The sequence below is a fragment of the Alexandromys fortis genome, unplaced genomic scaffold, assembly GCF_014885135.2.
Source record: "Alexandromys fortis isolate MF-2015 unplaced genomic scaffold, M_Fortis_MF-2015_v1.1 scaffold_61, whole genome shotgun sequence".
Classification (NCBI taxonomy): domain Eukaryota; kingdom Metazoa; phylum Chordata; class Mammalia; order Rodentia; family Cricetidae; genus Alexandromys; species Alexandromys fortis.
The window spans coordinates 7,242,353-7,257,627 of NW_026067962.1; the positions used below are offsets into that span (position 1 = coordinate 7,242,353).

Here is a 15,275-nt window from a genome sequence, read left to right on the forward strand (position 1 = left end):
TCTACCCTTGGCCTCTGGGCTTCTTATTTTCATTCCTTCTGTTCATCTCACTTTCACTGCTTCTTCTCTCTGCTGGCTGGCAGCTGCCTGGCTTCTTTCCCCCACGCGTCCCTTTTTCTCTCCTCCTCCTCCTCTCGTTCTTCTGTTCTTCTCAAGCCTAGATTTCTCCTCCTATTTATCCTCTCTGCCTGCCAGACTTTTTTATCCTCTCTCCTGCCTAACTATATGTCCTTCAGGTGTTTATTAGACCAGTCAGAGGCTTTAGGCAGGCAAGGAGAAACAGACAAGACACATCTGTACATAACAAAACATACACACTTACATTGTCGAATGCAGCATAAACAAAAGGAACACACCTTTGCACAGTTAAAGTGATATCACACAGCAGAAACAAATGCGACACATCTTTCTGTAATTAAATAACACACCACAACAGTGAACTAAGTCAGACACAGAAAGACACACTCTGCATGTTCTCTCTCATACGTGGAAAAGTAAACATTTGATCTGCATGGAGAATCGTGGAGGGAGATTGGATAATGGGCACAAAAACACAGTCCATGGAAGAAACACATTCTAGCTCTGTACAGTGCTCAAACAGTCAATGATATATTTCTATATTCTATACTCTTTATTATATAAATAAGCAGAAGAGGGGAGCACCAGGAAGAGTACAAATGAACAATAACGAGGAGATGGAAGTACCAATTGCTCTTACTTGATCACTATGCTTCATACAGTCTTGAAATATACAGTGTGCCTTATGAGCCAATACATTTATTACACATCAATAAAACACATTAAATATTCAAGCAGATCAAAGTGTTAGACATTCTAACTGCATCAATAAACTATGTACATGCATATCTAATCATCACACTGCAAACCCTAAGCGTGTACACCTGAAATTATAAACAGCAAAGCCCCAGAGCTCAGGACCTTCAGTCTCTTGAAGAAGGTGTAGGAATCATGCATTTGAGTGGAGACGGTCAAACATGTATTCTTCTCTTTCCTTAACTCCTCAGATGAGAATGTGCTGGGCTGGGGAACCTGGAAGAGAGCGGAGAAGCATCTGCGAACACAGACAGGGTGTGGGAGGTCCCCAGATTGCTGTGTGCCTCTGACTCCCAGCGGAGGCCGCAGGAGGCAAAAGCAAATTGAAAATTCTGTTCAGAGTTTGAGCCCGGAGCACTCTTTTCCCACAGAGTGAAGCTGTCTGCCCCACGACTCTAGAGACAAGAAGAACTCTCGATGGCTTGTGGAGATGCCCTTGTTTCTGCATAGCCCATGATATGAAAGGGAGAAACCGTATCATTGAGCATGACTTCAGGAAGCTGAGAGATGTTGACTTTGGTGGGCGGGGCATTGAAGCGGCAGGAAGGATCAAGGAAGAGACTACTGTCAACCAGTCATCCTTCCACTCTTTCAGTACCCATCGGTGTCCCTCTTAAGTCCTTGCAACTGCCACCCCAGAGAAAAGTGAGGCCCAGACTCGGGCTTAGTATAAAACCCACCAGTTCCAAATAAGAGCGATTTCATACCTGATTAGTGGTGCTCATATACTCAAGCAGAATGAGAAGTACAGAGACGGACAGAGACCAATCTGCCTGGGCTACTCGAAAGAGGGGTAAGACTGGGGCATGGACAGCTCCCACTGTCAGAATTGCAACCTCCCTCGGTCATCCCAAGTCTCTAGGACGGGTCTCTTGAAGTTGGGAAGCTGAGAGGGAACGGAATCGGCGCCTTTCATGCCTCGCTCCGCAGTGTTCTTGAGGCAGTCACTCCCAGGCAGCAGCTTTTAGTAATGAAGTGCGTGCGGCACTTGACTCTCGGTGCCTCGCTCGCGTTCACGTTCAGGAACTTCACTTAACGAATTCCTTTCACGTTTGTTCCAAAGACTCGCGTTCCACCTGAGGGGAGCGCTGGGTTTTTCAAGTGTTCAAGGCAGTATTTGTAGGCAGGCACAAAGTTTCCATTCCAAGGTGGGAGCGGTGAGAATGGAGCCTGGAGCACATCAAGGGTTTCTTGGCAGGTTTGGAGCAGTGTTGGGGGGCCTCCCAGAAGGTGGCCTCTGAAGAGCCGGGGACTCAGACTCTTCAAATGGAGGCAGAAAGAACCCGGCTCTAAATGGTGTTCTCCCTGCTCTTTAAAACTCTGAAAAGCGGAGCCAAAGAGATTCTATCACGAAATCAGAAGAACGTGAGCTTTACAGCGTACAGTATGGCATGGGTGTTGTCCACTAATATTGAGGAAGGCAGAGATGAGCCAGTTATATCCCAGCAAGGGAGTCAAATGGGCTGGATTATAACCAAAACCCTTCTGAGGACAAAAACAAACACACTGGCTGCTGTCCAAGGGCAAATCCATAAATAAAACGGGAGACACGGCCGCCATGGTACGGCTCCAGAAGTTAAGATTGATTGCTTTGCATGCGATATGAGAGCTGTGTGCAATGTATTTCCTAGTTGTGCTCCTAATCACACCATTCCTGGCATGTGCCATGGACTCTGATCCCAGGAGCGCGCTGCCAAGCCCCGGCAGGTAAGAGAAATGGACGCACTCTGGATAGCTGCCCAATCATTTCTGGTCATGACGGAATCACTCTCGTCTTGTCATAGGCTTCTTCCCCGAGTGACGGAAGGAAGAGACAAAAGCATCGCCCGGGGCCTGTGGGGCCCTCTTAAACCTGAAATTAGGGGCCTGGAGTGCGGCTCTACCTGGTAATGTTTCAGGGCACCTAGCAGGCTTCTCCCCCTGCCTGGTCTAATTGCTCCCAGGTGCTCGAAATGCTTTTTCAATAAACACGCTTTCCCCTCCCTGTCAGGAGGATTCTCGTATTAAGGTGTGAATGGCTGATGCAGCGGGCTGCTTTCCAGGGCTAGGGTTTGATTAAAGGAACACGTGATAGGTCATGAAGTTAGTCTTGGTAGCTCAAGTGGGCTTCAGGGAAAGGAAGGGGGTGCCATGCTGAGGGGTGGCAGAAAATGGAAAGAAAGAAATTGCCAAAGTTGGTCAGTTTGGATTTGTTTTTCTTTTTTCTTTTTTTTTTTTTTTTTTTTTNGCACGCGCGTGTGCACACACACATGCACACACACACGCAACATTTTACATTATTAACCTTGCCATTGACAAGACTCCAAAGAAAACACCTAAAAAAGTTGGTCAGTTTGGATTTGTTTTTCTTTTTTCTTTTTTTTTTTTTTTTTTTGCATAGGGCCGTTCTTATCTAAAGTAATGATATGGCTTTGCTGAGCTACATGAGGGTGTCAATCAGAACAACCTATTCGCATGCATGCACGCGCGTGTGCACACACACATGCACACACACACGCAACATTTTACATTATTAACCTTGCCATTGACAAGACTCCAAAGAAAACACCTAAAAACATTGAGCTGTTTCCAGCTGTCCTTCTGGATTATGCAGCATCCAGGAAAACAGCCCAAACCTGTCCAAGAAAGCTCAGCGCTGATTCTACAAGACCATGGTCAGAAATCGTTCGACTCTCCCTGCCTGGACCTTTGGCAACTGGGAAGTCTCAAGATGTTCTTGGCCAAGCTGGGAGTGGATGTGGCAGGTCTCTCTTCATTATGAATTCAACATGATCCCCATGAAGGAACCAGGAAGCAGAGTCTGGGCCTAAACAAGCTGGCTTTGGAGTTGAAATAGACAAGCAGGCAAAAAAAATAACCTGGAAATTTCGGGAGGACAAATGGGAAGGGCAAGGGTGAGAGAGACGATCTTTAGCAGATATTAGAACATAATGAAAACTCGGACTCAGACTCCGTGGGGCTGCCGTACAAACAGACCGTGGAAGAGCACAGGAACACAGAGAAGGATTCTAGCACACATGGTGTGAAGGATAGGATGGAAAGCGGCCTTTCGGACAGGGGTCGAAACAGCCGAGAAGCATGGGGCAAGGAGGGAAATCGGAGCTGGGCTTGCCCCTGTGCGTCCAGATCAGTGCCTTAAACACAGAACTAAGCGTAAAGGAAACACACGGACAATTCTTTCATGTCTTGGCCTTGGAAGGGTCTTTCTATCTGTGCCTAAAAATTCAGAATCCATAAGGAAAAGATTGATAAATCTGACTATATTAAAAACACGCGCACCCTCTCCATGCAAAAGTTGTGAGAGAGAAAAAAAAGCCACAAGAAGGGAAAGGATTGCAGCTCCCGTACGGCGCTAATTTCTCTATTTAAAGAACTCGTAGAGAAGAGAAAAAGGCTAACAAGCCAAATATAAAAATGAACAAATGACATGAGCAAATGCTTCGTAGAAAAAGGAATGCGAAGCCAAGGGTACGTCAGGATTATCATTGCCGCTCATTATAAGATAAATCAATTAAACCACGCACAGAAAGGACGCCTCCCTAAAAGCCTGAGTCCACATGGTGGATGACAAATCCCAGGTGTGAGGCTGGAAGATCAGGCCTCTCATTCACTGCTGGTCAGGGTAGCCCCCCTGCCCTAGGTCACTTGACAGTGACCTTCAAATTAATGCACACACCAGCTCTCCACTGTCGGCCATAAGAGACAAAAACAAAAACAAGTGAGGCTCTCTCACCCTAAGTGATGGAGACAATTTTTAGAAGGACAAAATACCAAATATTTGAGATGGTAATCTACAGTCATAGAACGGCAGAGAGCAGGGGACAACTTGTTGGTTATATGTGTCAGCTTAACTGGGCCACCAGTCTAGCTAGCTGGGCCAAGCATTAGCGTGTGTCTGTCAGGGTGTTTCTGGATGAGATCAACATTTCAATTGGTAGGCGGAATACGGCAGGTTGCCTCCCTTAACGTGGGTAGACCTTGTCGAATAGCTTGAAGGTGTTAAGAGAATAAGAAAGGCAAGAAACTGAGTCTTAGTCTCTGAACCTCTGCACTACCCCACCTGGCTTTGACCATACTGTCTTCAAGCCTGGACATTATGGGTTTATCTTACCTTTGGACATTAACATAATCTGTTTTACCTGGACTTGGAGACTGCTCCTTCACCTGTGAGCATCGCTCAAGGTTCCCGAGACTCTGCTTGTCTACTGCAGACACTAGAGGCCTTCCATCTTCCACCGTGTGGCCAGATTCCTCAAGCTTCTGGTCGATAGGCACATGTCCTGCTGGTTCCTTTCAACATGTTCTTTCTCAAGAGAGCCCTAATATAACCATGTGCGTGACAGCGGAGAAATGAACAAGATGGGCCTACAGTTGCCCCAGCCTTCTGCCTAGAAAGAATTTCTAGGCTACAGTCCAAGAAGGGGGCTCCCAACAGCACAGAAGCATAATTTAAGGAAAGAAGTTCAAAATTCAGAGAAGCAAAGAGAGTGGGATCCTCGGGACAAAGTACCGGTGACCTGAAAGCCCAGAAGGAACTTTGGGAGGTCAGAATTCTCCCAAGTCTTTGCCTAAGAATTCCCCCAAATTCTGGTGTCGGTTCTGGGAGGCGCCTGTATTTACTCTTGACTTTAGATGCCATCTTCCACATGATGGTGCTCCCTTTACCAAAACTACTACCTTTCCTACCACACAACTAGAGAATTACCCATGGCTTTGGTTCTAAAGGCAAGCCTGGCTGTTGGACTTGCTGGCATGTGCGTGGTGACTTAGCCAAGCTCTTTGACTACTTGCTATTTTTACCTGTTGTAGACTTCAGTTTTATTCAAAACACAAATCAATGAACAGTCCGGAGTACTAGCTTTTGAGTCAGGAAGCTTACTGTAGGATTTGGTCTGTCCTATAACCTCCAGTTTGTGTTTTCGTCTTCACAGAATGAAGTCGCTCCTTTATGTGAACCCTCCTACCCCTTTAGTTCTAGAATTCCATGTAAATTTCTAACGATTGTGCACCACAGTTGCAAAGATTTACAACGCTTCGTGATAAGGCATAATTGCGTTGGTTCCAAAATGTATAGTTACGCTACTTAATTTTACAACGAGATTTAATTAACTCGTCCTTCCTACTATCAGAAGCCCCCAGTGAACTCATTGTCTTTGCAAGTCGTGCTGAGCAGTGATGCTCTGCCTTGGGTACTCTAGCCTGATTTGTTCCTGTTGTCGCGGGAGGGACTGTTGGACAAGGCTATATTCACTGGAGAGAGGGACCTAATATTTTTAGTCAGGAACCTGTTTCCACTCTCCCTCTGTGGCCCCAGAGGCCTCACGGAAGAGCTGTGGCACCAGGCACCAGCTAAATGTCAAGGGGAGTATTCAGTTCAATGGATACATTCTGTTCTTTGATACATTCTGTTCTTTCGGCTGGCTCACACAGGTGGGCCCATCTGAAGCAAATGTTACAAACTGGACTTTTTCTTGCAGCCCGTTGAAATAGCCAGTGTCCCTAGACCCGTGGAGCCAATGGGGAGTTGTCTGAAATAACCACGTTTTTACTCATCTTTTAGCTGAAGCAAACCTTCAAACATATACTCAAGTCTTCGAGGGCACGGAGTGGATTTGTGAGCTTCCCTTGAGGCTCTTGGCTCCAAATCCTGGGAATGTGTTATATGAAAAAAAAAAAAAGTGCCTTTTTTTTTTGCCATCTGTGAATGAAAAACATTCTTCATATGTTTAACTGTTTCAGATTGCCATATGTGACACACACACACACACACGCACACACACACACACTCACTCCTGTTTGATGGTTGGGATGGAGTCTGTAAGCAGACTTTGGGCCCCTCTTTCAATTCCCTGCTTTTTTTCTTTTAAGGGGACTAACGGTGAAAAGCTTACAGGTTTATACCCACCCAGAAAGAGAACAATTTTCCTGTTGAGGCTGACTTAGCCGGGGCAGTTTTCTGGAATTTCAACCATCTGCTGCAATTCTCTTCTCCCTCCTATCCACTCACCTAAAGTGCCCCCGATGCTGGCCCCAAATCACAAACATCTGACTGACAAAACCACAGCAAAAAGGGCACCGGCACGCTAGTTAAATCGCTCGGTTTTATAAGACAAGATGGGCTGAGAGAAAGGCGGGAAGAGGTCACCTAAAGGGTGTCCTAACGTCAGCTGCCCCATGAGCTCGGCGGGCAGAAGGGACAGACATCTTGCCGAGGCGTTTATTATTTGGTCAGCTAGCAACCCGGAGCTTTTCCTTACTTCTCCACAGTTCCTCATTTATTCCTCCGAACCCCTTCGAGGTGAAAGCAAAATCCTTAGCAGCATCCGCTGCAGGATCCGTTTGCCCTCATCCTCTCACCGTGACTCGGGAACTGCCAACGTCTAGGGTGCTAACCCAGGGACGCCGTTATTCCGATATGCGAAGGAAGGCCTCCGGTGAAGAACCTGTTCGGCAGACACAGAGGAATTGTTCACCAAGTCCTTTCAGGGCAGACGTGTCGGCTGCCTACCTACTCCCTTCCAACTGCCTCGCTCGAAGACACAGGTGTTTCTTTGGCTTAGATTCTGTTGATCAAATCCACCTAGGTAAGACTAGCGCAGCGGCTCGGGACTTCTACGCAGGGTGGTTTAGACAGCTTTGCCAGTGTTCCCCATGTCTGGTTTTCTCTACTTGTAGGTACACGGTGGCTCCGTGCTGCCCATTCCTTTGAATTCAGGCAGGGAAACGGTAAAGAGGATGTTCTGCATATCACCCCGGGGCTGCGGATTTAATGGCAGGGTTGGCCTCAAAGTCCTCTTTGTCCACAGTGAAAATTTTAAGACAAGAGCTTCACTTAGTCTGGGTCCATTTGTGAGCCAGAGAACCTGTGTGTGACATGGAACGCAAGCAATGCTTTTACACTATTTGTTTAGTAATATTTTATTAGTATAAAATATTCCGTGCAATATTTCTTCCTTAAAAACAAACAAACAGGTATAAGATCCTAAAATAAACGGCCACCTTCCCCATTCTGGATTCTACATAACCGGAGGGGCATACTGTAAATCAAAAGTCTACCAGCCCATTCAAAACCTTCAAACAGGGCCCTTGATAACAGGGACGCTGGATTAAGCCTGAAAGAGTCTGTCGCTAGTCTTTATTTGTGAGTTGATTAAAAAAAAAAAAAACAACCTCATTGTGTTAGTTTTTCTGTTGCAGTGACAAAATACGAAGAAAAATAATTTACAAAAGGTAACGTGCTTTTTGGCTCGAAGTTCCAGACCAAGGTCAGCCGGCTCCACCTCTCTGGGGGGCAGAACTCTGTGGTAGTAGGAGAGGCTGCTCCTGGCCAGGCACTTGGAAGCAAAGAGGCAGAGAGGGCGGGGCCGAGGACAAGGCCGACTCTTCAAAGGCGTGTTCCTGGCAACTGGCACGTAGGCTCCACCTCCTAAGAGCCCATTCATCTCTCAACTCAATGGGGCATTGATTAAGTCAGTCCCTTCACGATCCAGTCACGCTGGCAGCTGGAGACCAAGCCTTCCGTGCACGAGCAAATCCACGCACTGGCGAGGAGGTGGGGCATTCAAAATGTTAACAAACCACACGCATTTCCTGGAACTTTGGTTCCTCTTTGTCTCTGTGGTGTTTGCTAGAGCCATTCTTCCTCCTGACCAGGAGTCTAAGGACTAACTGGGATGTAAATCTTCATTTCTTGCGATCTTTGACTTTTTTTAAATTTAGTCCTTTGACAACTGTGCTTTCTATGTGTGGGTTCTATGGCAGGCATAGCAGTAACCACACAATTGTCCTCAAGAAGGGACAGAGAGCTTTGGCAGGGAAGCAAGACGGACAAATCGATGGCCACCTGTGCACCTGGTCTACCACTGTGATCTGCAGATAGCCCACCAATGGTTACCACGTTATCGTCTGAACATCCTCTGCGCATCAAGTCTAGGGCCTATGGACCATGCAAGCAGGCCATGCCTATCCTGTGTGCTCAATGATTTACCACCAAGGAACCAACCCTGGTAGTTGTTGACCCCCCCGCCCCCCCAAAGGGTGCTTAGAGATTGATCAGAAGCTTCTTCTCAAACCCTGTACTCTATAACCTGGTGTCAGTTCTCTGATTACCTCTACCAAAGACTGATGGCATTGAACGGCCCAATCCCTGCAGGGTGACTTCCAAGATAGTCTCCACAAGGACTGGAAAACAACCCCTATGACCGTTCCTTGGTACCTCATTCTAGGGCCAAAGATCTATTCAGAGCTTCAGATGGGGCATTTTGTCTAGAGGTAGGAGCTTGGGTTGGTTTTGGTTTGTGAGATTTGCCTTAAAGAAAGGCTGAGGAGATGGCTCAGCTGTGTGTGCTATGCAAACAAGAGGAGCAGAGTTCAGACCTCCAGAACCCACATAAATGCTGGGCTGACGTGGTGAGCCATCCAAAGACCCAGCCATGATAGCAGAGAGAGGGGGTCCCTGGAAGAAGCTGGCCATCGAGACTAACCATATCAAGAGGTTCTGGGTTTGATTGAGAGACCCTGCCTCAAAAGCACAAAGTAGAAAAACAACCAATGAAAGATTTGGGGCATCAACTTTGGGTCTCCACTTGCGTTCAAATGTCCACACATACACCTGCACACCCACGCACCCACAAACAAGCATGTGTGTAGGCACCACATACACACACAGCCCAAAAGAAGGAAAGATAAAAGAATTGTAAAACAATAGGAAGAAGATGGGGAGGAAGTATTGTCCCAAGGAAGGCAGAGCAAGCAGGACTAGGCAGAGCTCGCTGCTGTTGAGCTGGAACGCAGACCAGCTAACGTCAGACAACCCAGAGAGTGCTCTGAAGGAAACACTGGTCATAAGAGTGTTCTGTGGTGTGGTGACATGCTCCCTGGGGCCCAACCCAGTCATCAAGGAAGAGCTACCCTGCAGAGTGTGATGTCACATGAGGCAATCCCCTGCAGCTGGAATAGCTCATAACAAAGCTGCAAACTGAGTGACTTGTCTCATGTGTGTATGACCACTGAGTGTGCGCTGTGACCTGCCCTTTGGGCTGCTTGGCTTACGTTGTGGGTGTCCACAGAACAGCAATTTCAGGATCTTTCTTCCTAGAGGAAGCAGGGATAATTGCATCCCTCCCGTGAGTATGGATCTGAGCAGAGTAGTTCACGTGGGAGCCGGTAGCCCATGCCGCACCACCTGTCCCCAACACTGAGTCTAGATTTCATTGACCCTCAGATGCCACATAGTTTGTCTCTAATGAGGCCGAGTTGGCATGCCAAGAGTTGTATTTCGGAGGGGGGCATAATTCTCCAAAGATAATAGGCTTTGCTGCAAAACCTCAAGAGTTTGTGAAGGCGTTCTCCCATGAGGAATTTCCTCAAGCCTCTTGGGTTAACCACTCAGAGGTTCATATTCAATGTATTTGGTTCCCACGTTTTCCTACCCTGGGACCTGACCTTAGGTTAGCAGTCCTGTTTGGCTATTCTAGCTATTCTGAGTTAAAATCTTGTGGTTGGCCCTGGCTTTCTGTGCTGTAGAGTTGAAAATGAGATCATCTTGGGCCTACGAGTTCTCATCTCTGGCTTTCTGTTGCCTGTGGCTCCAGTGAGCTATTTATGTCCTTGCTGTAGACTCTCTGTGACGCTTAGCAATAAACCTAGTCCCGATGTCTCTACAGCCTCATCTTTATGGGTTTAAGATGCCCTACAGTTTATTTCCCTAGTTTGTTCCCTTGTACCAATCTACCCTTCCCAGTCACAGCTGATGAAGGGTTTTAACAATAGGGCCGTGATGTGGAGGCTGTTTGGGCGCTACCTGTCACCAGAAAACAGGTGCTAATTGCCAGCCAGAAAGCGAGTGAATCAGCTTCAGCACTGCGGCTTCTCACCACCTGCTTTCTCAGTCGTCCTGGAAGCAACTGTCACCAGGCTGCCTCTTCAGAAGCCAGAAGCAATCGCTAACCGATATTTCTTAGAGATGTATACTCACGAAGGCAATGGGGCTGGGGGGGGGGGGCTCAGCAAAGCCACGCCCTACTCTGTGGGGTGCTCTAGCATGGATATTGCCTAGCAGGGCCTTATTTGACTTCCCTGAAGGAATGTGGTGGTGGCTGTGGGTGACATGGTTTCCACAGCTGAGACCCACGCTGAAGCCATGCAAGCGTCATCAGCTAGCTCTGCTAGCTGTGGTCAGAACAGGAACTGGTCCATAGGCTCCTCCCTGCAGGAGATCTACAAAGTACGCTTTGACAGCCACCACCAGCCTCATCAGACGGCTTAAGGGACCTCACAAAGCCATGGTGGCATCAAGTGGGGCCTGAAGTGAGGCTACAACCCAAGCCATAGGGTTAAGCCATGTGTTTTCCCACTGTAGGGTGAGGGGGAAGATGTCAGGAGGGTACAAGAATAATCATGTCAGTTTAGAAAAGAGAAGGCACTAGAGCAATCTAAGGTACAGCAGCATGAACATTTAACCTTGCCTGCCTAAGGTAACTGATTGGTCTAATAAAAAGCTGAACAGCCAACAGCTAGGCAGTAGAGAGATAGGTGGGGTTGATGGGCAGAGAGAATAAACAGGAGGTGAGAACGAAGGAGACAGAGAAGGAGATGCCCTGGGCTAGCCAGTGAAGCAATGTCCAGCCAGCAAGATGGAATAGGACGTACAGAAGGAAAGAAAGGTAAAAATCCCCCAAGGCAAAATGTAAATGAAGAGAAACAGGTAAAGTTATAAGAGTTAGCAAGAAATAAGCCCAAGCTAGGCCAAGCATTTGTAATTAATAACTAGTCTCTAGCAGGGCGATGGTGGCGCACGCCTTTAATCCCAGCACTCGGGAGGCAGAGGCAGGCGGATCTCTGGGAGTTCGAGACCAGCCTGGTCTACAGAGCTAGTGCCAGGACAGGCTCCAAAGCCACAGAGAAACCCTGTCTCGAAAAACCAAAAAAAAACAAAAAACAAAAAAAAAACCCTAGTCTCTATGTCAAGATTTGGCAGCTGGTTGGTGACCCAAAAGAAAGCCTGTCATACTCATGTTTTTAGACCAAGTCCCAGAATTAAGAATTTGCCCAACGCTTCCTTGAAAACTCTTGGGGGTTGTGGACCCTCAGATCCTGAATTTCTTGTAAACGAGTTTTTTTTTTTTTCTTATGCTTGCAGATTCTCTGAGCAAAGACCCTCAGGAGTTCCTGATGGCAGGGGAGTGGTTTCTGGTGAGTTTGGCTGGGGCGTGGTTCTCAGTTAAGGATCCCTATATAAGCTGCCCTGGGACACAATAAAGGGGGCATTCTTGTTTCAAGGATGACCCGTGTCCCCATGTCTCTGTCTATGTGCGTGTGTTTTTAAATCCCCAGCCTAGTTCCCAGCTTGCAAATCATACTGTAGTGTGAACTGCACTGAACTGTAGAGTGGAATACAGGCAGGCAGTGTAAGTGGAGGCAAGATAGGGAACCAGGAATCCTCTGAGAGATTGCCCTTGGGAATGGTGAAGGTGAATTTAAGGCCTCAAAAAGAATGGAAGAAAAAGAGTAAAATTTCAAAAGGTCAGATTGAAAGGAGTAAAGAAATAATAAGCCACATAAAGATGGAATGTGCACAGAGAATTTGGGTTATGTATATTATTGTGTTTAGTTTTTTGACTGGAGAGAGACATTTGATTCTGGGAACTGCTAGGAAAGGTTTCTTGACTTTAAAATATGGGTCTAAGGATTTGTTACTTTGGAAAAGAGGTTCTGCTTTTGTTTTTACAGAGGATGAGAACCTGTGGAATCCTTCCAGACTAATGTGGTTTGCTGGACCAAGACCCCCCGAAATGTCACTGTGAATAAAGAAACTTCACCCAATAAACAGCAGAAGTAGTATAGAAAATAATGCTCAAATTCCCAAAATGGTTTACTAGAGGTTGTGAGGCTGCGGTGGGGTAGAGGGGGATGTGGATGCGCGGTGGTGCCAGGAGCATTGGCTACTGTGGCAACAAATGCTGGAGCCGAGGCAAGCCAGAGCCACTCAGACCCCACTGGGCTGCGGGTCTGTGAGTGGTATATAGAGAAGGTGGGGGTGGTTTCCAGCTCTGTGCTCCTGAGAGTCTGAGGCATGAGCAGCAGGCTTTCCCACAGGACCCAAGCAACAACCCATGCAGTAGCCCCAAAAGGTCCCCGAGCCTGCTTGCCACCCCGGCCGGTTGTGGTAGCACAGGCTGGTAGGATTTGCTGAAGGAGACAGAGGCAGGAGGATCTGGAGCTCGAAGACAACTGCTGAGCTGTCCAGCTGAGACTTTGCGGGTGGCTGCTATTGTCACCGGCTATGGATACCGCAGCTCAAATTGTCATTAGCCAGACAGCTGCTGTGACTATCTTGTAGCCGGCACCAGCACTCATGTGGAATGTAGAATGAGCATGCTCGCTAGGGCATGTTCCAACTAATTGCTATCATATTTGTGACACGCCCATGCCAGTCCAGAACCTCGGTCTAATTAATATAGAAAGAGAGAGCTGTTGGGGGCTGTGGACCCCAGACCCTGAATTTCCTGTAAACAACTTGTTTTCCTGTGTTTGCAGCTGCTCTAAGCAAAGACCCTCAGGAGTTCCTGATGGCAGGGGCGGGGTTTCTGGTGGATTTGGCTGGGGCGTGGCTATCAGTTAAGTGTCCCTATATAAGCTGCCCTGGAACACAATAAAGGGGGCATTCTTGTTTCAAGGATGACCCGTGTCCCCGTGTTTCTTTCTGTGTGTATGTGTTTAAATCTCCAGCCTAGTTCCTGGATCACATACCATCCTGTAGTACAGGCGCTATAGAAAACCGCCCGCCATATATGTTGAACCGTCCAGGTTTCTCCAGAAGTTTGGATTTTTCAGGTTTCTGTAAAACGGTGGGTCAAAACATGCTTTCTCTTCCTTGTATTTAGAAATCCAAACAGGAGGTGTGGAATTTTTAACCTTGTTGCATGTATGCAAGCCAGAGAGTCACACCACTGGTCCCCTCTCCGCTGACCACATTGGCCCACTCCATACTAATCGCTCTATGAAGAGATGGCCAACAATCTCTTCCCCCTGTGTGTGTGACAAACCACCGAAATCCAGCAGCACCTCCCCCTCTCCAGGTCTTCCACACTGCATGTTTTAAAAAGCTAAGAGCACTTAAAGTGCAAGGATTACTCTGGAAAAGTCCCTAATTAATAAATGTTCTACATTTTTATGTGGGAATGTTTAATATTTAATTTTTCAATAATTTTATCATTTATAATTTATTAAATTTATTTTGTGGCTTGTATTTATTAAAAATTGATATACTTCCTATTTCTTTTACTCCAATGTTAGGTTATTTTTATGCACAAAAAAATGAGCAAAAAGCAATACTTTTTAAGTCCTAGAACTTTTTTCTTAAAGCCCCTGTTGGAACATATTAAGACTGTAATATCCTAGGGTTCCCCTGTGATATTTCGCCCAGCATGGCCTTGGCGGCTGTTGCATTTGTGTAGGTCAGGGGATTATCAGTCAACCTTTCAGAACAGAGCTAACCTGGGCTGCTTCCCCCTTCCCCAATGATCTGAGCCCCGAGTGTTCATTTTCGTGTTGTTGGACTGGTCTGAACTGAGAGAAGTCTCGGTCCACAGGCCTCAGACTCAGTCTCAGCATGGATCACTGGCTCTCTGAGACTGACAGCTCAGTGTCTCCAGTCAGGCAGGCAGAAGAAGGGAAGGGCAGCAAGAAGAAAAAGAAAACAACCGAGAAAGAAAACAATTTACAAGTGGAGTTGGTGGCAAGTGCCCCCATCTTTCATAACCAAATGTTTTCACAGAAAGTGTCTGATGCCTCTGATCTGGATTCGGTCAGTTTGCAGCACCTAAGAGAAAGGCTTGAGTCTTTGAGACATAGAGAAATTTGCCCATCTAGGTAGGGGGAATGCTATTTAGACTTCTTTCCATAGTGGGGTTGTTGAGTTGAGCTTAATCCCAGCTCAAGTTGTGATGAAGGTCAGGAGGTAAAGCAAATCTTAAACGGAGAGGGACCCCAGCCTAAAATTCACCCAGCAGACAGCGTGTCCAGCTCGTTCCCTGTGCAAATGTTTGTTGAGCATTTACTACAGGAGATACCGGAAGGTCAACTGGAGAGAGAGAGGCCAGGGCTGAGAAGGGCAAGGCAGTTCAGTTGGCAGCTTGAACAGCAGTGGGGCAGTGTGACCTTTGCTACCCTCACAGGATAGCTTTAGAAGTCCATCAAACAGAGCTCGGGAGTGCTGTGAGGTGCTGGGTTAAAAATACGACAGCAAATCGTGAATGTCAAAAGGTACCACTCACCGTATTTGGCATGATTTCATGGCTACCTGCAAGCGTGTCTTCTCGCCCCTACCGGAACTGAGGGCAAAGGTCAGATCTGTTTGGGCTTTATTCCTGCCACCCTCCACAGTGCCTTGCTCATGGCAACCCTCATTTAGATGACCAAATCAAGTGATGCTCATACCC

The 15,275-nt window shown here is 47.1% G+C and overlaps 1 long non-coding RNA gene across 1 annotated transcript; it reads right to left on the reverse strand.

Moving 5' to 3' along the window:
- Window positions 1–608: 608 nt before the first annotated feature.
- Window positions 609–2,276, reverse strand: LOC126508307 (uncharacterized). Its single transcript, XR_007593772.1, has 2 exons — window positions 1,542–2,276; window positions 609–1,050 (listed from the first exon to the last, which is right to left on the reverse strand). It is a non-coding gene; the product is annotated as an uncharacterized lncRNA (long non-coding RNA).
- Between the last annotated feature and the right edge of the window lie 12,999 nt (window positions 2,277–15,275).